A 24,424-nucleotide genomic window follows, 5' to 3' on the forward strand; every position below is an offset into this window, starting at 1 on the left:
TGCTTCAGTGCCTGCTGTGCTGAATGCTGCCCACCCTGCAATAGGACCCCTGGGGAGCCCTGCTTTCTCAGGGAGGGAGTGGGAACGATGGAACAATGGAACAAAATCAGCTGAGCTGATGCTCTCTCTGTTTCTGCAACAGCATCCTCACCAGGAATGTGTCTACCAGCCTTCTGCAGCAGTCCTTCTCCACAGGCTGACTTACAGAGCTGAACCCTTCATGGTTAAAGGAGATGAACGTGGTGGGACGTTCCCACCACCCCAGCAGATCACAGCAACCTCCACTCTTCAGCAGATGGTCCATTTGTCTGTGCAAGGTTAGAGTGGGTGTGTACAACATGCAGCTCAGCCAACACCCTCCACTACCCCTTGCCCCCAGCGCTGCCCAACCACTCACAGGTCAGGCAGAGAAATAACAGCGTTCAAAGCCAGCAGTGTGTCCTGGGGGCTGAGAGAGACAATGGGATCCTGGGGGGCATCAGGAGGAGTGTGGCCAGCAGGTCACAGGAGGGGATCCTCCCCCTCTGCTCTGCCCTGGTCAGGCCCCACCAGGAGTGTTGTGTCCAGTGCTGGGCTCCCTGGGATCAAACAGACAGGGATCTCCTGGAGAGAGTCCAGAGAAGGGCTATGAAGATGATGAAGGGCCTGGAGCATCTCCCCTGTGAGGAAAGGCTGAGTGAGATGGGGCTGTTCAGCCTTGAGAAGAGAAGACTAAGGGGGGACCTAATTAAAGTTTATAATTATCTGAAGCAGGGGATGCAGGGGGAATCACCCAGCCCCTTTTCAGTGGTCTGTGGGGACAGGACAAGGGGTGATGGCTGCAAGTTGGAGCACAGGGAGTTCCACAGCAACATGGGGAAGAACTTTTCCCCAGTGAGGGTGAGGGAGCCCTGGGACAGGCTGCCCAGAGGGTGTGGAGTCTCCTCTGGAGATATTCAAGACCCACCTGGACACCTATCTGAGTGATGTGTCCTAGGGAGCTGCTTTGGCAGGGGGGTTGGACCCGATGATCTCTCGAGGTCCCTTCCAACCCCTACAATTCTATGATTCTATGCTTTGTAGTCCAATTAACACCCTCACTAACTCTTATCTCTACCTGTTAGGATGAGGAAGGTGGTGGCCAAGTGATTGACTGGGGACCAACCAAGGACACTTACAAGAGGCAGAGCAGAGGCTCAGACACTGAAGGGTCAGCTGCTGGGGATGCTCTGCAGAGCAACACTCCCCCTGCACCCAGCTGTCTGCCAACCCTTCTCCTGCAGCACCCGGGGTGAATGCAGAACAGGACAGCTCTGCACTCTGCCTTTGCTGAATCGATTGTTGCTGCTTCTCTCCTCTTGTTCTCCCCTTCCCCCCAATGCATATTTCCCTTGGAAAGAAATAAAAAAAAAATACATTTTTATTTTTTTTGGGGGGGCCCATGTGTCGTGGGAAAAAAAAAATACAGTGCAATTACCCATTTTTATAGCCCACCTTTCACAGCTTATCGCAAAGTTCTGCACATAAAAAAATGGATTGCATAAATTTTAAAGACATGTAATACACACACAGTTAAAATCATGCAGCAACAGCAAGAGAAAACAGGTGTGTGCTTAAAGGGAGATTTAAACCGGGGACGTGAGCTGCACACAGGAGCTGCGGGGGTGAAGCAGCCAGGCAGGGAGGAGATGCAAGCAGCTACTGATTACTGGCATGGTGAGAGGGGCTGTAAATCTCATCAGCAAAACAGCCAAACTAGAGCCCAAGAGGAGAGCAGGAGGATTAGGTTAAGTAGCTGGGAATCTGAACCCTTTGCAGGAAGGATGCCCTGCAGAGACTGAGTCTCCAGAGACTGAGCAGGACATGGACACAGCTCAGAGGTCAGAGCAGAATTCTCTGCTGAAGCTCTGCCCCACAGGGATGCAGGTTTAACTGCTGCCCTCATGTATGTCTAAACCTCAGGGATGGATGTGTGCTGCTACAGACAATGCCAAGGATTTCTGATCAGCTCTACCTTGGCGGGACAAGGGCTGGGTGGATTTGTGGGTCTGTAGATGAACCAGCATCTGAACTTGTGCCCTAGGAAAGGAGCCAGAGATCTTGTTGGAGTCTCTCAAATAAGTTCACTGGGGCTTTGCACAGAGGTGGAAAGTTGAAGCTGACCTGCAGCTCAGCCCAGGTGTGCAGCTGGTTCAGCTAAACCTGTGCTCAGGCTTGTGCTGCATCACAAGGCACCCATGAGAAGCCAGTGTTGGCCTTTCACCATGATCAACCCTGTACCAACTTGCAGCAGAGATGTCCCCAGCCTCCCTGCCCTTGAATGTGCTGCCTGCTCTGGCAGCAAGTTCCTGTGACAGACAGAGGACAGAGAAGTTTGCCTTTGTGTCCATGAAGGAACCCAACGTGGACCAGTGGGATTCACAGCATCCAGAGCCAGTGTGAACTCCAGCCAGCAGTCTTCCTCATACTCTGTGCTTAGTCATGAGCAAATGTAGTCAAAAAGGCGTGCTAGTGTGACCTGGGGAATGTCCTGCCCAGCCCTGGGCTGCAGCATCCCTACCCCTTCATTGGGAAAAGGTGGGAGAAGTCTAGGAACACAGAGCCTTCCCCCAGCATCCCAAACAGAGTGACATCTCTGGCTACAGCTCAGCAGAGAAATGAAATACACAGACTCTCACTCCCCTTGACCAGCTTAGAAACCAGGATCATGGACAGACTGAAGGGAGAAGCTGAGTTGATCCACAATGGGTCCATGTCCCACCCCAGCAGTCTTCCCCTTTCAGTGCTCTCTTTCTGTCTCCCCACATCCAGCTCCAGTGGTGCTCAACCAACCCTTCCACATGGCACAAGAAATGGAAATAAAGATTCACCCTCTGTTCTTACCCAGTCCAAGAAGATATCCAGAGGCATCCCATGAGCAGAGACATCTGTCACCCCCAGCTCCAGCCATCACCTGAGTGGAACAGAAGATGAAGGAGGCTGTGAGGACCGATGCATCCCCAAAAACCGTACCACAGTTTAAAATGTAAACTCTCTCAGCCCTGCCCTCCACACCTCCATAGCAGTGGAGTGCTCCCGTTGCTCCACACACCTGCAATTCCATCATGTCCACCCCAAAAGGACCCTGGGACGGCCCCAGACATGACCCATGCAGTACACAGGGATGCCCCATGGAAGGGCTGCCCGGAAGGCACTGCAAACCTCAAAGGTGCAGTTTGGAAATCACTCCAAAAAAAAGCTGAAGGAACTCACAGAAAGTTTTTGAGAGTCAAAAGAAAGGAAAAATAAGTAACTGAACCAGCCAGTTTCCAAATAAGACCCCCAGTGGGTACTTTCAGAAAGCTGCCCCTGGACCCAAGGAGACATTCAGATCTCAGATCTGAATTTTAAAAGCTTTCTTTCCAGCAGAGCTGTCCTGGTAAGCCCGCATGATGAGTCCCACCCTGAACCCATGACACACCATTATTATGGGTTTTTTTTAATCATTATCATTAATTTGTTAAAGCTGCTGTGACACATGTTGGTTACAAGCCAGTGTTTTTCTACTGAAATCTGTTTTGGCAGGAAGTTCTTGACTGGCTTCTGCACCTCGGGAATCCCAACTGCTGCGAAAGCCACTGAAATGAACCTGAGATACTTGATACTTGATACTTGGGGATACTTGACACCTGTCACTGTTTCCACAGGATGTCACGCTGCATCTCCACAGCCTGTGCCCCCCCAGGTCCCCACGCGCTGCGTCACGCCGTGTCGCTACACCAGCAGGCACCCAGTGATCTTCTCTTTGCAGTATTCTGCCAGGTGAGGTCTGGACAGGCTCCCAAATCCAGACTGCCCATAAGGAATCACAGAATCACAGAGTCACAAGCGTGGAAGAAACCTTTGAAGATCATCGAGTCCAACCATTCCCATCCTGTGCTAAACCAGATCCCTGAGCACCTCATCTACCCTTATTTTGAACACATCCAGGGAAGGTGACTCAGCCCCTCCCTGGGCAGCCTGTTCCAGCCCTGACAACTCTTTCAGTAACATATTTTTTTCTAATATCCAATCTGTCCCTACCCTGGCACAGCTTCATGTCATTGCCCCTTGTCCTATCTCCTGTCCCCTGGCTGAAGAGACCATCACCCACCTCTCTACAACCTCCCTTCAGGTAGTTGTAGGTGGGGAGAAGGTCTCCCCTCAGCCTCCTCTTCTCCAGGCTGAACACCCCCAGCTCCCTCAGCCATTCCTCATATGATTTGCCCTCCAGCCCCTTCCCCAGCCTGGTTACCCTTCTCTGCACTTGCTCCAGGACCTCAATGTCCTTTTTATGGTGAGGAGCCCAGAACTGCACACAGTACTCAAGCTGTGGCCTCACCAATGCCCAGTCCGGGGGCACAATTACCTCCCCTGACCTACTGGCCACACTGTTTTTGATACAAGCCAGGATGCCATTGGCCTTCTTGGCTGCCAATGGCATCTTGGCTTGTATCAGAAAGGGCTGATGGCCCACAGCAGAGCTTCCCTGCCCGTGATGGTGGCAGAAGGCAGTGGTTCAGAGCAGAGAAGAGCATTCCTGTACCACTAACCTGCATCAGGAAATAATAAGACATGTTTGCAAACCAAGGAAATTCATCCCAGGCAAGTAGCAAGGGGGTGAAGTGAGACCTCCCAGTGCCTTGCAGGTGGTTACTCCAACCTCCACCAAGCTCAACATGATGCTCCTGGCAGCCAACTCCACACAGTCCCTTGTTTCTGCTCTTCCCAGCCACCTTCTAGGCTTTCTGGAGCTGCAAGCTCCCTGGTAACTGTGTTCTTACTGCCTTCTCTCTGCTTCATCTCTGCACCATGTCTCCCAAGCTCTGCTTCGCACAGGCTCAACCCTCGTGTGCACACAGCAGCTTCCATGTGCAGAAAACCCCTTCTTGCTTGTACCCTGGTCACAGCTTCTGGAAGGAGTATGACACAGAGGTCTAGAAAGCTGCAAACCACCAGAAGAAACAGCCACCACCCCTCACAGAAGAGTTTGCTCACTCTCAAGAGCTCAGATAGGAAACTTTAGTTCCTGGCTTTCCAAGTGGGGGCTATCAAGCTTTTGGTGAGAATCCCTAGAAATCAGTCTGTGCCCCTTAGTATCAGCCAGATGGGTCATAGACTGACTTCTCTCAGCCATACCACCTCCCCCATCGTTTGACTCATCCTCCCACCACCCCTTTCTCATCCCTAACATGCCAGAATTAATGCAGTCTCCTCCTGACTCTCCCTGTCCCTCACCAGCTACTGCAGTGACCCAGCTCCTCTTCTCCTCTCTTGCCTCCTCCACAACGATCCATCCCTGTGCTGCTGGAAGCTCCTTATGGTCCTCTCAAGGCTCAACATGAGGACCTTCTCCTCCTTCACTTGCTCTCTCTCCAGCCATTGCAGTTATCTGCCCAGGGCCATTTCTTACATCCAGCCCAGCCCTATTGGCACCATTCTGCTGATGAGTCCCCTCAGTGACAGAGCTGTCACCATGGTGCATCATTGTGGTCCCAGGGAGCATCCTTGCCTCCTGGGACAGTACAAACCCCATACAAACACTCAGGACAACGTGCACATCTGCTGAAACACTCCCCCAGTTCGCCTGCCCCAGTCTAAATAAGCTCTGCTGGGGCTTGGCACTGATGACTGGACACATTCCCAAAAGCTCTCACCTGGGATGTGGCTGTTCAGGGATGTACCTGCACCTCTCTGCTGCCCCACTTTCCCTGGGGTGGGTGGACCCACAGCTCTCTGAGGGCAAGGGATGTGTGGGCAAGTGACCTACAACAGCAGCTGGCATGTGGCCACAGGTCTCTGAGGAAGCCTGTGCCAGTTGTTCTTTGCAATCCAAAGCAGGACAAGCTTTAGAGAGCACCCCAGGCAGTCTGGGCTGCCACTGGGATGGAGGGATGCTATGAGGAGGTACCAAACACTGTAGCACTTGATCTTTGCTATCAGCTTCAGTCTGTACCACTTTGCTCAGTGCAGCTAGAACCCTCTGATAGACCTGCCAGAGATCCAGGCACTTTTTAAGACCATGTTAAACCCATGTTCTTCTGGTTTACTGCAGGCTCAGCCTGTCCACCATGGCAAGAGAGCAGGTGAACACTTCAAGCCAGCAGTAGCTAGGTGGCCAGCAGGACAGCAAAGCAGCATGGACAGCAAAGTCCTGCCCATCTTATACTTTGTGTCTAGAAGCAAAGCAGGGAAAGATGTATCGCTGCCCTACAACCCTCTGCAGTGAATTTCCCAACACTTCATTTTTCTAGAGCTCATTTCAAATGGTTTTCCTTGATTATTTTAATTCAGTAATTGATCTATTCCTGAATCCCACTCATGCCTCAGAGTGCTCCCAAAGCCTCTGTCTGCACTGCACACACTCTGAGGTCTCCATGCTGAGCCAAGCCTGGCAGGGCTCCCTGTCAGCAGCCCAGCCCAGCAGCAAAGTCTTTGAGAACAGTCTGCAGCACCTCTGAGTCTTGGTGGTCCCTGCAGCACAGAGCAGCATGAAGCCACCACAGCTGAGGCACCTCCCAAGGACGGACTGCCCAGACCCTACATTAAAGTGGAACTCATGGGAGAGCAACCTCAACTCTGCCTCTGTGTTGGCCATGGGCCCACAGCATGGGATGGGACTCAAACCTGCTGCCATATGCGTGGGGGCCCAAGCAAACACCCACAGAGCTGCTCTGATTCACCGAGCCCTCCTCTGCTGCTGTTCCCGGTCTGGCTTTGGTTTCATCCCCCCATGAGAGATGAGGAGGTGGGCAGGGGGCCTACACTGCAAAGGAAAGCTGCATAAAGACCTCCCAACTGTGCATTCTGGTCTGTTGTCATGTTTCTGAGATCTCTGAAAGCTGGTTATTTAAGGGCAATCCCATCAGAGTGTGCTGGAGACCATCCTAAAGCAGGGTCTGTCTCTGGTGGCAGGCATGGGGAGGACAGCAGTGCCTCCATGAACACAGCCAGGGTGATGAGTGGGCTGTGATAGTGGGCATGTGTGTCACCTTGTCACTGTGCTTTCAGTGGGAGGCTCTGCAGTGGGTGATTTCACCTGCTTGTGCCACCTCATTGCCTTGCTAAATTCCTTCTGTCTCTTCACCCACCAGCCCTGCTCATGGAATCATCAGCCCTTCAGTTAAACAATGTTTAAAAAGAGAAAAAAAACCCAGCCACAGAACATAAACCCAAGGTGATGTAACCAGAGAACATCGTTACTCACATATTCAGTTACTCTCCAAGGCAGACAGAGACTGTGGCTCCATGCAGGGACCAGCTTCTCCATCCCACACCAGCATGGCACGAGCTTTGAGCACCTTGGAACAAAACCTACAAGCTCACTTGCAGAAGCAATCCATCACTCAGATGAAGACAGGTACCATGGGAACACTTGACCAACCCACAAGAAAGTGTGCACCAAGGGAATGCACAGGGACATAGGTAGAGGAGAAGCTTATGATCTGTTCCCAGGAAACTAGCTGGGACAGATTGACTCTGCGTGGGGTATAGGAATGCTCATGGTCCAGGGATGTCCTCATGGGTGCTGGGGGGAGTCTCTGCTGCAAACAGTTAAGTCTAAAAAACTTCCCACATTTGTGAGTTAGTTTCCATGCCTCATTTAGCACTCCCTGCTTCCAGCAGACATCTGACAGCTGCAGCTGGCCGTTTCCAAAAGAAGATCTGGCAGTCTGGGAGAAAGATGGAAAGATTGAAAAGCCAATATTTGCTCCAGATTCTCATCCTGATGTAAGGGTTGGTGTTTAGCACCAGGGTTTGGGGTTCCTCCTTACCAGGAAAGGGGCTGGAGCCTCTCACCTTCTGTGGTGGAGACCAGACACCCACCAAAGTCACTCTATCACTCTCCTTTTCAGCTCAACAGGGGAGAAAATATCTATTGAGAGGTTCAGGAGTGGACATAAGGCCAGGGAGAGATCATTCTGCAGTCAGTGTCACGGGCAGAACAGACTCAGCACAGGATAAAGGACAGAAAACTCTCTAATTGATGCCCCTGCCCTGCACCCCCAGTGACACCAGAGTCGGGGGATGAGAAGTGGGGCCAGATCTCAAAGCAGCTCCCCCCACCCCTCTGTGTCTCTGTCTCTCCCCACGGGCTGCAGGTGCTGGCAGGGCCTTGCTCCAACATGGGTCACAGCAGCTCCTGTCTGTCTCCCCCTGCTCCAGCGTGGGGCCTCTCCAGGGGCTGCAGGTGGGGCCTGGGCCTTTCCCATGGGCTGTGGGGGGACACCCGCTCCACCATGGGTTTCTCCAGGGGCTCAGGGGCATCTTTCTCTCTGGCACCTGGGGTGCCTCCTGCCCCCCTTCCCTGGCCTTGGTGTCTGCACAGCTCCTCACATCTTCTCACTCCTTCTCTGGGGGCACAAAGCAGCTGCTTGTGGTTTTTCTCTCCTCACTGTGACTCCCAGAGGTGCTGTGCCCATCGCTGATGGGCTCGGCCTTGGTCAGCAGCGACTCCGGCCTGGAGCCGGCTGGTGTTTGCTCTGTGGGGCTGCAGAGAGCTGCTGGCTGCTTCCTGCAGCAGCCACCCCTGCAGCCCCCCTTTTCCACCAGAACCCAGCCAGGCAAAACTACAGCACCTTCCCAGCCTCCCTTTGTCCTGACTTACAGCCTGGCACACAGGTGTGGGACATGGAACCTGCTTAGAGATGGTGCTCACCTATGCAAGACATGAGGCACCATACAACCCGTGAATGGGACATACAGGTAGGCAAATCATAGAATCATAGAATCACAGACTGGTCTGGGTTGGAAGGGACCCCAAGGGTCACAGAGCTCCAACCCCCTGCCACAGGCAGGGACACCAACCTCCAGGCCTGGAGCTACACAAGGCTGCCCAGGGCCCCGTCCAACCTGGCCTTGATACCTCCAGGGACGGGGAATCCACTACCTCTCTGGGCAGCCTGTTCCAGCCCCTCACCACTCTCTCTGTAAAAAACTTCCCCCTAATATCTAATCTAACCCTTCCCTCCTTCAGCTTTAGTCCATCCCCCTTGTCCTGCCATTATCTGCTCTTTTAAAAAGTCGAATCCCCTCCTGCCTATAAGCTCCCTGCAGGGACTGGGAGGCTGCAATGAGGTCCCCCCACAGCCTTCTCTTCTCCAGGCTGAACAAGCCCAGTTCCCTCAGCCTCTCTTTGTAGGGCAGGTGCTCCAGCCCTCTGATCATCCTTGTGGCTCCTCTGACCCCTCTCCAACAGTTCCACATCCTTCTTGTATTGGGGGCCCCAGATCTGGACACAGTACTCCAGATGGGGCCATTTTGTGCCTCATGACCCACTGCTTGGTACCTCAGGAGGAGGAATCATCAAACACAAGCCTGTGATACTTCAGAGAGCATGGTGTACGAATTCCAAAGCCACTCCTGTGTCTGTCTCCTTTCTCCATTTATTAACAGCATTTAACTAATTCCAGCTTTACAAAGGCATTCTGTCAGCTAGCAAAGTCAATACATCTCTGCTTCTAAGCAAGCAGCCTGGCCAATTATCTGTTATTATTGTTTAATTCTAACCTGGAAATCATTATGGATTTGGAAAACTGTGTTTCTTCTCCCAGTAGCTGGTCCTGAAAATAGATTCAGCCCTACAAGATCTCATCTCTGCCTCCTGAATAAACTGCACAAAATGAAGGGGCCATTCCCCTTCCAAGCACAAAAGATGAGATTATTCTCACCTCAAACATCAGTTTGTTGAAGCCTGAAGCTAAACTACATTCTCAGGTTGCTTTTAGAGCAAGTGGAGTGTGCTTTAGCAGGTCCACCTTGTCTTTCAGGGCACCTGGACAGCCTGCTGAGGTGGAGATATCCAGATGGACAGAGAACTAATCCCACCCAATGCTTTGTTTATGTGTTGAAGGCTCTGGTACCTTCCTGAAAGACACCTGGAAAGACCTCCAGGCACCAGGATTCAAGTACTAGGACCTTGTTGCTTACATGCCTGCTGGCTACCTGAGCTGCCATTACCATCACAGGAGGGCTGGTGTTCACAGGCATCATGTCAAGTGCTCTGGGGGTCCCAGTGGGCTTCCATCTGTATCCCCAGAATGATGTGGGTCTCTCACATGTCTGCAGACTGCATGTGCAGGTGCCATACAGATGCCCCAGGTTCTCAGCTGGCACCAAACAGAGACTCAGATCTCCAGGGGATGTGATGGAGCCAAAGCACAGGAAGACTCTGACAGAGACACCTACAGCTAGGGTTTCATTTGGGAACTGCATCCTACCACTACCATCCCACCTCAAGACACTAGCCCATCACAGGGCCAGACTCCTCCAATTGCTAAAACACCAACGGTGTCTCACCCACCCACCCTGTGCAGTGAACACAGACCCTCCCTCTGAGCGTCCACAGACCAGGCACTCCTCACAATAACAGGGTGCCTGGGTTACTGTCCCTTTAAAGCACAGAGGAGCAAGGATACCTTTTGTGCACGCTCATTTTGCAATCAAGACCTGCTAGTGTTTCAGCTCTCTGAGCAGCTCCTGGAAACCCTGCTGTGAGTTGGGAGACCCTGCGGGCCAGGCTGGAAATCTTTCACTTACTGCTTCTGAAGAAGCACAAACATCACCCTTTGTTTCCCTTACCCTAATTAAACAGTTCCATGGGTGCCACTGCATTCTCAGTGGGCTTCATCTTTTCATCTGCAGATGAGTTTTGCTTTTACTCTGGTGAGCACATTAGCACTACGTTTGCCACAGTTTGTTGCCCTAGCTGCAGGATTTTTTTCCTGAACTCTGGAATCATTTGCAGCATGGGGCTATTGCATATATGAAGCACAGAGTCTTTGAGTGTGTTCCCTTGCTCTGCCTTCTTGCTTGACCGTTCATCAAGCACATGGATGTGATTCCACCTCCCCAGCATCTGTAGCGGCGTGTCACAGGCAGCGATTTTACACACATGCTCAGAAGTCAGCCCAGCTCAGTCAATGACTCTTGTTTTGTCTTGCTCTGTGTACCCTGCAATAACAAATCCTTTAATGAACCATTCAGACTCCCTCCAAAATCATAGTGGGTTTCTCATTCAGCTGCTTCGTTTCAGTTCAAGTTCTCTGTGACAGTGAAATGCATTGCAGCTCTTCACAGATGGGGAGAAGGGGGGTCTCTACGTTTGGGATAATGGCTGGTTGGAAGGTTCAGTACAAGCTATGAGGTCACAGAGGTGGCTTCAGATGTTATTCCCTACAACAGCCTAAACTGTTCCTTCTCAGATGCAGTTTTGGCTTTCTGAAGTGTCATATGCTGTTGTCTCTGTACGAGCATCCTAGATCCCTCCTGAATGAGTAAGCAAGTTAATTTTCTCCAGGCATGCTAATCCATCCAATCCTAACTGGATTTATCAGGCACACACATACCCTTTGCCTGTGGAAATGCAGGTGGGAAGAGTCTGAGCCTGAACACTTTGGAGAGAGCTTTGCAAGGGCAGTCTGGCCACCACCCAGCCCTTTGCACCACGGCTCGCATAGCAGAGCCAGACACCAGCGTGCTTAGGCTGATGGCTGGACACAGAAATGGCAACGCACAGACATGGTCTGCATGGCTTTGGGGAGGTGAAGAGCAACCAACCAGCCCCTGCCAAACCTGTGGAAGCCATGCAGGCTGGGCAGGCAGGACCAATTTCAGCATGGGCTGAGCTCATTGTGGGTGAAGAGCTTGGTGTGTGATGGGGGCCCTTGGACGCTCTACACCATCTGTCCCAGTGTTCCTCACAAGAAGACCTCCCACAGATTTGACCTTTCAGGCCAGCAGATCACAGTGTCTGTCCTCTCTGGTCTTCTAGCTGATTGCCTTCAACACCACTGAGCAGGGTCTGGAGCTGCTCCTCTCCATACCCACCTGCTGTGAGGTGCTGTGCCCAAAAAAGTCAGCAGAGGTATTAGTACAGAACAATTTATCATGGTTATCCACTTTGAAAAGCAGGATGATGTATGAGCTGCTGATACATGTTTTCTGGAGAGAAGCATGTCAAGAAAAGGGTGTCTGGAAGTGGGAATGTGTTGTGCCCCTCCAGGAGTAAACTGCAGCACTAGGCAGGACTGCATGGGGCTCGTGAACGCCCTGCCAGTCCTTTAGAAAACAGCTTTTTAATACCAAGAATGTAGTAACCTGGGAGGCTCAGGCAGCTGTTTTACCAGACTGTGTTGTCTTTGCATTGACAGGGAAAATATGTCAGAGCAGTTGTCTGGGAGTTTGGGAAGGTGAACATGAAACCTTTTCTAAACAAACAGAGAAGCAGAGTTGCAGGCTGCTTGGACGACAAGGAGAGGGACAGACAGCTGCTTGCCCATCTCTGAGGATCCCTTTGGCTGGAGAAGAGCAGGATCTATGCAGAGCACAGGGTGGGAGGCCTGTTGCTGCCACACACGGGACTGGTGTTGGGCTCCCAGCACATGTCTGCAGCCCCACAGACAACTCATCTGTAGGAACTGGGCAGGTTGTCAGTGTGGAGGGGTAGTCAGCTCTCAAGTACCTTTCTGGTTTCTTTCCTGATCCCCTATGTTATGGCCACAGGGGCCAAAACTGCTGTCAGTGGCTGGGAAATAAAAATGGGAAACATACCATGACAAGCTCCAGCATGAGGTGGAAGTTAGATCTTAGTGCTTTAATCCATTGCTTTAGCTCTCATGCATAGCTGGAGGGCAAGTGCTGGATGTCCAGTTTGCTAGCTAAGCTCCTGTGTTCACCTCCAGCACATGCACCTGCATCAGGACAAAGCTGGACACCACCAAGTGTAGAAAGAAGAGAGAAAATAATCCTGGAGCAAGCAGGAGCTGCCTCAGATCTGGGAGTATTTCCCCACACCATGGGGATGGGAGCAATGTGCCTTCACCCGGGGAAATTTGGGATGACAGGTGACACAAGAACAGCCAGGACTGTGTCTCTACACACTGTCCCACAGACATATTCCTGCTTCTGTCTGGTGGCCTTGAGCTCATTCCTGGTCCATCTGCTCCTTGCAGCATCATGGCCCCCCTGCCTACATCATTTCAGCTTCTGCTTGGAGGGCCACAAGTGAGAATCAATAAAGAAACCTTCTTCTGGAGCTGATCCTACAGTGCTCATCAGCCAGGACAGCAGGGCAGTGAGGGCACTGGACAGCCCAACCCTGGTGTTCTCCAATGCTTCATGCCTTGAACAAGTGTCTGGGGCATTTGAGGTACATGCTGGTTGGGGACAGATGCTGCTTCTGTCCTTTAGGTTTGTGGTGGAACCTCTGATATCATGCTGGACCCTGTGTTTTGGGGAAGGAGAAGAAGAGCTACCAGGGAAGACCTGAGATCAGAAGTCCCAGAGGAAAGAGCAGAGGAGGAGCAATGTGAACCCATGTCTCTGGGTTAGGATGGTTTTCCTTAACACCATATCTAGTAAGGATGAAAATTGTCCATCACACCAGACCCTCACTCCAACCTAAAAGCCATGGTTGGAGGAGACTCTTGAGTGCTCCTGGGAGTGAGGAAGGGAAAGTGGACTGCTCTGAATGGAGAGGTCTGGTGGCAGAGATGCACAAGAACCAGCACACCTGGACAGAGTGTCTCTCAAGGGAGATTGGGAAGCATCTCTAAATGCAGAGATGGGATGGGAAGGGGATGGTGAGGGTCAGGGCAAGAAAAGCTGCACTGCACCGTGCAGTGCATGGGTTGGGCTTGCTTTGGGAACTGTGTAACAAAGCAGTATCCCTCATTCCCTGGGAAGAACAGAAGAACTTTACTGAACCAAGTGAGGGATTGCATGTGAAGAATGTGTGTTCTCATGAGGGTTCCTTCCTACCCTTGCATTTCCTCCAGAATTTAGCCCTGAGCTTAATTAATTACTCCTTTCTCGTTTGCGGGGTCCCCGGTGGGGGATCCTTAGGGTCAGGTCTGCAGAAGTGCTGAGCACTCCAAACAGAAGCCAACAGGAGCTGTGCTTTGAACAGATGAAATGCAAAGAAATGCTGAGTCCACAGAAAACCAAGCACCAGGGCCTGCTGTGGGGGATGCTACGAAAGCATCCGCACTCAGACCCTCTCACACCGGTACTCGGGTTTCTGCCTCAGTTCTCCAGGGAGAAAGTGCAAGGTCATTACATAGGTGCCCATGGAAATAAATTCATTAGCACTGGAGCAGCATTCTTAGGCCCTAATGAATGCACCAGAGAAACACCCAAAGAGGAAATGAATAATTGTGGAGCCAACAGAGGGTTTGGATGGTGTGCAGCGAATAGAGCCTGCAGCACACATTGAATGGGGAGGGTTAAGAGAAATATTGAATGACCACCCAGGCATGGAAAGAGTTAGGGATTCTGTGGAAAAACTAGTATATGATCATGTAATTAAAGACTGCATTGTAATGATCCTGCTCAAGAGGCTGGAGCTGAGGACAGCCTTAATTTTGGCACTTCCAACATTTGAAGCACTTGACTTTGAGCAGCAGAATACTTTTAGAGTAGATTTTTAAATGTAATTCCACAAAAAAAGAGGAAAAAAACCTTAATGTTTAGGCCATAGGGAGCTGACTGACTTAGTTACCCTCTAGAGGTAAACACAGTATCTAGCATTCACTTCATTTAAGAAAGCAAAGCAGAGGAAGGAAGATACATCAGCAGAGATGTTTAAGCACTTTGTGGCCAGAAAACATACACATCTATAAATGAGAGTATTTCATTACAAATGTGAAATTCATGATGGTTCAGCCATGTATTTGCAATTTTGTAGGTGAAAAGGGTTGCATACTCTGTGTATATTGTGAGCATAAAAGCATGAAATTGCAGTGGGATGCACATTACTGCACACAAAAGCAAGGCTTATGTCCATCAGTGAGGGAGAACAGGGAGAACAGCTCCCAGGAAAAGGGAAGGGAGGTGGGTACAGGGGTAAGGGAGTCTGCAGAGCTGGAAAAAGTCTCCCAACAAACGGGGGAAAGTCTGAAAATATAGGCAAGATGTGAACAATCCTGGAATTTGTGCTGAATTTGACTCAGTTTCTCAATTTGGAAATGCTGGAACCTTTATTTGACTTTATTTTGAAAGACTCAGCACTAAGATCCCACATATTGTACAGAGATTTGGATACAAGGGCTGGAGTAAGACAGAGGATAAGAGAGAAGAGCAGCCAGTGATGCTGCCACAGAGACTGGGCGATGCTCACGGTACAAAGCATTGGGCAACACCAGGGATGGGCTGTCCCACACCCTCATTGCCACGCTGCCCACAGGCTGCTGAGCACTGTAGCAGCAGCTCCAGGAGAAGAAGGTTTCTTTGCTCTCCTGGATGACTCAGAAAAGAGACCTCAGGAGGGGAATGAAGGTGCAGAGGGACATGGAGGATGTGGTCCAGGCCCTCTGGCTCTGCCATACCCCAGGCACATCCCCATGGTGCTTGCTGCAGGGCGCTGTGGGAAGCTGAGGGTGCAGGCAGCTGAGACCACTTCTGCCAAAGCAGTCAGCACGGCTCCCCAGACTCCATTACCCTCCAAAAAGTCTGCAGCAGAGCAGACTCTGACAGGTTTTGTTCATTAAACCCACATTACCATTCTCTGTGGAGCCTGACCTTTATTCCTCAAACCAAATGTCAAAGATGTTTAGCAAGAGACCAGACTCACTGAACTGCAGGGAGTAACTGCTCTGCGTGAGGTGGCAGGACAAGTGCTGGAGGACACCAACCCCCATCTCTCTGGGGTGCCCACCTACCCCCAGCCCAATGCCCACCAGCCACCACTGCTGTGTCTGCAAGGAAGGGGATTTTTCCAAATGGACAGTTCTCCTCAGAGACCTGAGGAAGTGACAAGATGCCATGGAGGATGTGGGCACAAAGACATGGTCCATCTGACCAGCCATGTCACCATGTGTCTGCTTTATGCTCCTGGTGTTTTAATTTGCACCCTGTTGCAGCAGGAGCCAGCAGCAGCCTTGGGAGAAGCCACATCACTGCAGATGTGCTAGGACAGTGGGCTGGATAAGCAGTTGCTGGGGGTTGTGTGGCTCACCCAAGAGGCACAGTCCCCATACACTCCCAAGCACTGGAGAAGGTCAGGAGGTCCCTGACAGTTCATACCCTTGGTCTGCTCCCTGCACAAACCTGGAGGTCTTTCCTGCAGAGCTGTCCATCTCAGGAGGTGACATTCCTGTTAGGATTTTGGGGCTGAAATTGCACACATTTTTGTTACTCTCACAGAAAGTCCAAACTTTCCAAGCCCAGGAGATGCCTCCACAGGCAATGTCTGGAGTTACCAGCTGTATTTTCTGTTGAAATTCTGTTTTGACAGGTAATCCCTGTCTGGTCTGAGCACCAAGATGACAGCTCTTTTTTGAGGTAGATTCACTGCTTTCTGGGAATGGTGGGGTAGGAAGAATGCAGCCATGCCATAGGAGACTGAGCAGGAGCCACAACTGGCATCTCTCCATGGGTGGTTGCTCTCTACCCCAGCACACCCCCATGGACCTGCTTGCTTTCTGCAGGCTCTGCAGTCCATACCCTGGGGCTTGGCCCCAGGCTGTGCTGGGCACTCAACAGAGCTCAGTCATGCTGCCTTCTCCTTCACACAGTCACAGACTCAGGATGGCACAATTTGGCAGGGACCTCTGGGGATCATCCAGTCCAACCCCCTGCAAAATCAGCATCACCTTGAGCAGGTCACACAGGATCACATCCAGACAGGATTGGGGTGTCTCCAGAGAAGGAGACTCCTCATCCTGGGATGATTAAACACCTCTTTCTAATCTGACAATGATCACTATGTGACATCTAGGAGCCAGACAGGGAGAAAACAGCCAGGATTCAAGCCATACCCCGTCCAGCATCCATGGTGCTCCTACTCCCAGAGCTGTGTGCCATGGGATGTCTCATCCTCTCGATCCACACTGTTCTAATCACACCCCTTTTATGTAAGGTTTAGATATTTACAGCCTCAACTCCAAGCAGAACAAAGTTTTTTTCTATAGGAGTATACTTGTCAGTCCATCTGTCATAGTAACAATTCCCCATCTCCTGGTTGTCAGAGAGCCTCAATAATCTGTGCACTTGCAGATTTATGTGTTGGTAAAAACAAAGTAACATGGTACAAGGCTGCAAAATGTAATTTCCTGCAGAAAAATATAATGTCACCTATTCCATCTCCCTACCTGTTGGTAGTGTTTATAGAGTGGCTGTCACCATCTTGTCTGGGTTCTGTCCACATCCCAGGAAAAAAGTCACTGATGTGGAGCTCTGATATGTTGAAATGTGCACTGAGTCCTGCATAATCCCTGGTGTTTCTTCTCTCAGTTCCTCCTGAAGACTGACTTGCCATCAGTGCATCCCAGGAATGATGGCCAACAGCATCCTGGGCTGTGCTAACAGGAGCATGGCCAGCACATCACAGGAAGTGTTCCTGCCTTGTACTCAGTACTTATTAGAACACATCTAGAATACCATGTCCAGTTCTGGCACACACACCACACCACACCCCCCCCAGTCAACACTGGTGAAGTGGACAGAGGTCAGTAGTGGGTCACCAAGATGGTCATGGGGCTCAAGCTCTTGCCCTGGTGAGGAGAGAGCATGGGAATGGGATTTATTCAGCCTGCAGAAGGGAAAAACTGGGGGACATGTCCTAGCAGATTGCCAGTGCCTTTGAGAGGGTCATCAGGAAGGTAGAGCCAGGCATTTTGCAGTAGGGCATGGTGGAAAACCAAGAGACAGTGGACATAAAACTGGAGAGATAATCAGAAGTTCCTGCTCATGTTTATCCATTCTGAGTTTATCTGAGAGGGTGGCAGAGCCCTGGGCCAGGCTGCCCAGAGAGGTTGGGGAGTCTCCATCCCTGGAGACATTCAAACGCTGCCTGGATACGTTCCTGTGCAGCCTGCTTGAGGTCATCCTGCTCTGGCAGGGGTTGGACTGGATGATTTTCAGAAGTCCCTTTCAACCCCAACCATCCTATGATTCTGTGAACTTTTTCTCCCAGTTGGGGCAATCAAGCAAAGCAACAGGCTGCCAGGAGAAGCTGCAGCATCCCTGTTCTAGGAGGTTTTCAAGACCCGACTGGAGAAAGTCCTGAGTCACCTCGTCTGATCTCATTGCTGACACTGGAAGGCAGCTGCACCACAGACCTCCTGAGGTGCCTTCCAAACTGGGTTATTCTGTGATTCCATGATTATAATTACTTAGCACCACTTTCTGGGATGACTGACAACATCAGGTAGATCATCTCAGCTTGCTTAGATGGATGTTGGGATCAACACAGACATGCAGAAGTCAGGCACATGCCCAAGGGCTTCTTCTAGTTCCACAGACTGAAACCAGATGGCTGCCACAAGCTGCTCCTGCTGCAGGCATCCAGGATGGCTGTTGTACAGCAGTGAAAAAAAACACACAGAAGTGTGACCCAGGCAACATATGGGACTCAGGCATGGCAGCATCTTCACGTCAAAACAGACCACAGCATGATCCTGGTAAAAGTGCAGACCTTAAGTAGTGTCTCTGCCAAAGGTACTAATGCAGTTCAGCTGCTGTTCTGCGGAGCAACACCAGTGTACAAAGGAAAATGGACTAGAAGCTCCTTGGAGATGTACAGTGAAGACACCATCAGCTGGTAGTGGTGCTGTGCAAGAATCAGTACAGTACAGGATCCAGGGCCAAGCAAAGACTTGAGTTCTGAGGAGTGACAGGCTGACTGCAGAATGATCTTTCCCTGTCCTTATCTCCACTCCTGAGCCTCTCAATAGGTATTTTCTCCCCTTCCCAGCTGAAAAGAGGAGTAATAGAGTGGCTTGGGGATCTGGCCTCCAACCAAGGCCAAACCACCACACCCAGTCTGTGATCAGAGCCCCAGAGAGTGCCCCTTCACTTCCATTTCCAGATGAGATGGGATCCCCACAGGGCAGAGTGCAGATGAGTGATGGGAGCACAGCCTTGTGGATGCCCTGCCAGTGCCTGCACCATCACAGTTGGTAGGACATACATTCTAGGGGAAAAAGGAAGAAAAGTAGAGGCTGAGCTAACACTGTGCATTAGGAATGATTGTAGCATTGACTGCTGTTGATCCCCAAAAAGGCTGAGGCTGGAACAGGGGTTAAGAGAAAGGGAGAGATAATCACCTCAGCTCTTTGGCTGATTTCCCAATAGGTCCTCTAGATGCATGCTCAGTTTTGGAGCATTAGAAGAAATGGTAGTGGATATGCATTCTTCAGATAAAGTCTGTCTTGGTAACAAAGTGAACAAATACTGTTATCTGGGAAATAAATCCCCATTTCACATGTTCTACCAAAGAAAATCTTTTCCTGTCCTTTGGCCAAATGAGTTTCACCATCCCTTGCCATGCATGGTTCATTGTTTCCTCTCAGTACCCTAAGCAAAATATCTGTAGGGACGTGATTGTTCCCTGTGGCAAGACCTGCTGGAGCCAGAGCTTTGTAGGATTGGACTGAGATAGCCAAGAGCAGGTCACTTTTCAGTATGGATCTACTGGTGGTGGGATCAGTAGACCACTTGCTTTTCCAGGAAGAACATGGAGTTTGCCAAGGTCCAGCAGATCTCTGAGCTGAGGTCCCAGCCCAGTTCACATCCACAGACCGTCATGGTCTCAGCCAGGAAGCTCGATCTGGAAGACCTTCATCCACCTCTTGTCTTCAACTCATCCCTTCTTTCCAGGAAATAGTCACAAGAGGGGAGGACTTGGCCACCTCTCAAGACAAGTTTAGAACTTAAACCCTCACTTGGAAAAAATTGCACCTTAAATCTAATCTGACTTTCTTTAACTTGTGCTTCACAACCCTGGGCACTAAATTAGACCTTTTTCTGTGCAACTCAAGAGCCCTCTACTGTCAGAATTTTCCCTCCCAGACAGATAGTTATGAACCTCTACCAGGTCACCACCTAGCACCTTCCTGGATAAACAGAAAAAGTCCAAACCTGTTCAGTGCTTTATGTAAAGGCAATTTTTCCAAACATACTGCTTTTTTCTTAAGTGTGTTTTGCTAGTGGTGGTGACCCCTCAGACAAAACTTGACGTGCTGATCATATATGGTCACTAAAAGTCCCATCAGTTATCTTACAAGGTCCAGGGTTGTTGGCCTTAAAATCTCATCCCAACTCCAATGAGGTTGATCCCTTTCTTTTTATGTAGCTTTCCCCTCAGTCTTCAAAGATTAATTTGAACAGGCATTAATTCCTGGTCAGTGTTGATCCCTTGAAGACTTTACACTCCAAAGCACCACTGCTCATTGCCACATGAACACTTGTTCAAGAAAGTTTAACCCATTGTGAGCAATGTCCCATCTTGGCCACAGCTGGTCTTTATATCCATGAACAACAACAGAGACCCATAAGCAGCAGCAGGTGGGAGTTTGCTGGGATTAAAAGTCAAGGCTCCACCTGACCACCTGACCATGTCCTGTCTCATGTCTCTTCTTCATTTTGGAAGAGAGGAGCTGTGGAAGCTACCCCCACCTCTTGCATGGTGTGCAAACGTCATGCAAGGGGGGAAGGGAGCTGTATTTCCATTCTTCTGTTGACAGTGTTTAGCAAACAAGCCAACCCTCATCTTCCTCTTCTTCCTGCTCAGCCTCTCTTGGTGATGACAGGCATCACACAGTGAAGAGGACAGAAGGAACTACTCCGATATGACCTTCTGACCTAAGAGCAAACTAATCACCCAGCAATGTGACAGCCAATCAATGGGCCTGATTAATTAACTCCTAATAAGTTAATCTGAGCACTGAGGCAGAGAGAAGGCCTCCTGGTGAAAGCAGCCCTCTGATGCCTCGCAGGCAGGGGAAGGAAATCGATTCCCTTGCCTGCTCCATTTATCATGGGGAAACAAAGATTTTCATTGAATAACCGCGCTGGGTGGATGGAATGTCAGCGTGTCATTGGATGGAGAGGTGTGGGGCCCTGTGCTCATGCTGCTGGAGGGTCCTGGAGCGCCTCTCCCCTGTGTGGATGATGGAATGATACACAAAAGGAAAGATGTAGGTGTGCCTCTTCCCGTGGAGTGCTCCAGGAATCACTATCAATCCCCTGATCCTGGTCCATACTCACATGCCCCACACTGCTCATGTTGTTGTTGGACCTGTAGTTGATGAAATTGGAGGGGAAGGGGATTACTGCAAACACGCTGCTCTGCTGTCTGAGAGGGCACTTGGAAGATGGGGAAACAGCTCAGCTCTCTGAGAAGTTCAGGCAGGCAAGATGTGTCAGAGATGAAGAGCCCGTTGTGGGTGCTTCAGCAGGGAAAGGGGCATCTTCTCTGCTGCCAGTCCCCTGAAGTGATTGAGCATTGAGCAGGCAGGACATCACAAGTGTGAGGAAAGGATGCTCCTCACAGGAGACCCTGTCACCACCTTGCATGTCCCATGCACCCTTGTCTTTGGTGAGACAGTGACACTTCTTGTGAATGGGGCCAACCTGCGCACGGCGTGTACCTGTGGAGAGCCTGGGCACCTGTTGGTTAGGTTCCCAGTCAGGTTTGCAGGCTGACACCCAGGATTCTGGGCTCGTGGCCTCTCAGTCTTCTCCTCCCAGAGCTGGTAGGAAAGACCATGCACCCCCACTTCATTACCTAGACAAGCTCAATGGGACAGTGCAATGGGGGCACAGAAAGTGTCAGATCCCCTGAATGCATCCCTGTCTCCTCACTAGCACGGCCCCCACTCTCCAACAGAGAGCAGCAGGACATGAAGCAGCAGAGATCTCCATGGCCTCTAAACAGATTGCTCTTTCTTGCAGGATGAAAGCACATTTTCCCCTGCTGTCACTGACCTTTCTGGTTTGATTCCAGTATTTCCCTTTTCTTCCTGCCTTTTCTTCCCCAGCTCAGCTTCCCAGCACTCCCTTCTGCTCCTCCCCAGGAGCCATCCTGCCTGACCTTGACTCAGGTGCCTCTTCTGTCATTCTTAGGCTGTGGTGTCCCACACCAGGGATACAACAGACCCTACTTAATTTGATTTACAGTCCTGACATGACCAGAAGAGCTGGTCAGTCATCTTTATCCTCTCCTTTGTCACTGACTCTTGTGCTTTGCTCTCCTCTTTGAACATCACCATCACCACTCAGTCCTATCCCCTCCTCCAAAAGGGTCTGACTCTGGGCTCATCAATACATCCAATTTATTTGGCTTCACCAAGATGCTCTGTTTTGGCTGAGTTGTCCAGGTATGCACTCCACAGCTAGTACATGGTTAACCAGCTTCACAGAGCCCTCTTCTGTTCCGAGGAGACACTGACAAAATGCAACATGATCTTCCCACTGCCATCACTTTCCTTCCTCCTTCTTCTGCAGAGTCTTCTCCCAGGTCTGCCCTCTGCCAGATCTCTTCTACTCTACTGGCTGCTCCTTTGGAGGATCTTTTCCACTCCCTTGTGAAGTTCCTCGTGGCTGTAGCCCTGGTTCTTCTCCTCTCCCTTCACAACTTATCCACAATCACATACAGTGGACTAACACATCCAGCTCAGAACAGTGTCCTTTAATCTTCAGCATGTTTTATTGTGTGTGTTCAAAGTCTCCTAATGGATAGAAGGCATCACTAGGCATCTAGTGATAACTAAGCATCACTCAAGCTGATTATCACCTTCAGACTCATCCAGAAACTCTTCTTCACCATGTCACCTACCTGGATGAATGGACTGCCCCAGGAGGAGATAGTTTCTCCCACTTGTCATACAGAGGAGATTAAACCAGACAGCTCCTTTTCATGGGGCTGGGCCTCTCAGACATCCATATGCATACAGAGGGTTAATGTGCCATAACTAATGCACCGTAAATTCATAGCCTTGCATTTTGCAAGCCAGCTTCCCCATGCAGGTCTTTGATGGAATCTAAAGTTTTCTGAATGCAATGGCAACTGGAAGCTTCAGAGTACAGTGTAAGATCTGAAACTGGCCTGGTGAACCCTGCAGCATCTGGTTAAGAACGTGCTTTTGCAAGCAGCATTGCTTGGTTTAGCCATCATGACAATAATCTTTTGGTAATTCACTTTTTCTGTGCCTTGGTGAATGACTGGTGAGTTTGCCAGATCCTCTCAGGCATGTTTTTGTTGTTAAGATTCAAACTACCTAACCATGTGTGCTATGTCTAGGGTTGCTAGTTAAATTAACTTCTTTTTTTTATTATTATTTACATAGTTTGCACTTCTTAGTCAGGATTGTCACAGCAACCAAGGCGTGTACAGAGAGGCTCTGTGGTTGAAGATTCATTCAAACTGAACTGCTTTGTAAATATCAGGATGGTTTTTTTTAAAAAAAGCTTTGAATACCCAGATTCTTGCACAGAGTATCAAACACCTGGGAACAGGAGTGAACTACATTCAGGGATTAGTCTTCTAAATTTATTCAGAAATGGGTTTTTTTCCCTGTTTTATGTAAATCCAGCATGCCTGACTGCTTGCAGACATCTGCAAGGGACTCATGAAGGTGGGTTTACCAGAAGCTGCCTTTCAAAGTGAACGAATATCCAGAGAAGACCTTACCCATTATTCGCTCAGGTTTCCACACTCTGTCAGAAGGTCAGAAAGAGAGGCACAGAAAAGTCTTCAACAAGCCATTTAAGAAGGCTGGAGAACCCTTGGATTCCTCTCTCCAGGCAGTAACTCTGCAGCATCCCCATGTGCATTTAGGCACAGAGTACTGCTTCTTCAGTGCTTCTGATTTGTTACACCACCTTCCTCACATTTCCTTTTTATCTTATTCCAACTTTTAGCAAGACAAAAAATCTTCATGACAACCACTGGAATCAGGACAGGCTGGGGGAGACCTGCTGGAGAGGAGCTCTGAGGAGAAGGACCTGGGGGTGCTGGTGGGTGACAGGGTGGCCCTGAGCCAGCAGTGTGCTCTGGGGGCTGAGAGAGACAATGGGATCCTGGGGGCATCAGGAGGAGTGTGGCCAGCAGGTCACAGGAGGGGATCCTCCCCCTCTGCTCTGCCCTGCTCAGGCCCCACCTGGAGTGTTGTGTCCAGTGCTGGGCTCCCTGGGATCAAACAGACAGGGATCTCCTGGAGAGAGTCCAGAGGAGGGACAGAGATGATGAAGGGCCTGGAGCATCTCCCCTGTGAGGAAAGGCTGAGTGAGCTGGGGCTGTTCAGCCTGGAGAGAAGACGACTATGGGGGGACTTTATTAATGTTTATCAATATCTGAAGCAGGGGATGCAGGGGGAATCAGCCAGCCCCTTTTCAGTATCTGTGGGGACACGACAAGGGGCAATGGCTGCAAGTTGGAGCACAGGGAGTTCCCCGCCAACATGGGGAAGAACTTTTCCCCAGTGAGGGTGAGGGAGCCCTGGGACAGGCTGCCCAGGGGGTGTGGAGTCTCCTTCTCTGGAGAGATTCCAGCCCCATCTGGACACCGACCTGTGTGCCCTGTCCTAGGGACCCTGCTTTGGCAGGGGGTTGGACCTGAGGAGCTCTGGGGGTCCCTGCAACCCCTACAATTCTGTGAAGCTGTGATTCTGTGACATGATCATTTACCCTCTATTCAGCATCAGTG

This window comes from Gallinula chloropus (assembly GCF_964237585.1).
Source record: "Gallinula chloropus genome assembly, chromosome: 17".
NCBI classification, from domain to species: Eukaryota; Metazoa; Chordata; class Aves; order Gruiformes; family Rallidae; genus Gallinula; species Gallinula chloropus.